A 1,000-nucleotide genomic window follows, 5' to 3' on the forward strand; every position below is an offset into this window, starting at 1 on the left:
GGCGAGGCTGGGCGGGGGACCCCGACAGCGGGTTTGCTGCTAGTTCTTGCCTGCATCAGTGCACTATCCGGCTGACACCCCCTCCGTCCCGGAGCCTGTGGCGCCCCCAGGCCTGCCCTCACGTAGAGGAAATCCTCAACACCGCCCCCCTGGAAGGACTTCCCCAGAGGAAACCGCACGAGTCTCCAAGAAGTTGGGGGAGAGGATGCATCCAGGTCTCCTTGTGATGGCGCAGATGCAGGGGTAAATGGGAGCTCCTTCCTCAGCAACAGCTGGTATGGGAAGGGAAATGAACCCCTTGTGAGTCGAACCCTTTGTAAGTCAGGGCTGTGTAGGAGAAGACTGAAAGCACACACGTTCTTGCTCAATTTCGGTTTGGGGCTGGACATTTCTGCCCTGCTGCTCCTCAACCCACGTTCGCATCTTTCCTCCAAATCCTGGGGAGGGCACCAGAGCCAGCGCCCCAATGCAGGGAAGCTGCGGCCAGCGGTCCCCGCTGAGGGCGAGGTCTGTGGCTCTTCTACCTCAAGTGACCAACGTCTTTCTGGACGCGGGCGGGCCCTATCACTGGGCGAACGACGAAATCGGGGACCGAGGGGGGACACGAAGCAAGCTCTGGACCGGTTCTGGCCTCCCGGCTTCTAGGTCCTCGGAGGTTGCTCCGGGTTTGGCCCCCATCTGCGAGGCGGGAGTGGGATGGGCCGAGGTAAAGTTCTAGAGCCGGGACCCCTCCGGTCCGGTCGGCAAATCAGACTTCGCGACTCTGCCCCTCCTTTAGTAGCAGGTCACGCCGTCATGTCCCAAGCGAGTTTGCCAGGGGGGCGTAACCATCTCCCCTGCCTGGGCCACCCACAGGGATCCCATTTTCCGCCCTTCGCCCTGCTCAGTGATCCCACTCAGAGGCTACAGCTGCGCTCTGCAGGCCTGGGAGACTCGCTGGGACGAATCCCGCAGGGGGGAGGTGGTCTCCGTTAGCCTAGCAGAGCGGAGCGCACCGGCT

Source organism: Tupaia chinensis, unplaced genomic scaffold, assembly GCF_000334495.1.
Source record: "Tupaia chinensis unplaced genomic scaffold, TupChi_1.0 Scaffold143921_1, whole genome shotgun sequence".
Taxonomy (NCBI): Eukaryota; Metazoa; Chordata; class Mammalia; order Scandentia; family Tupaiidae; genus Tupaia; species Tupaia belangeri.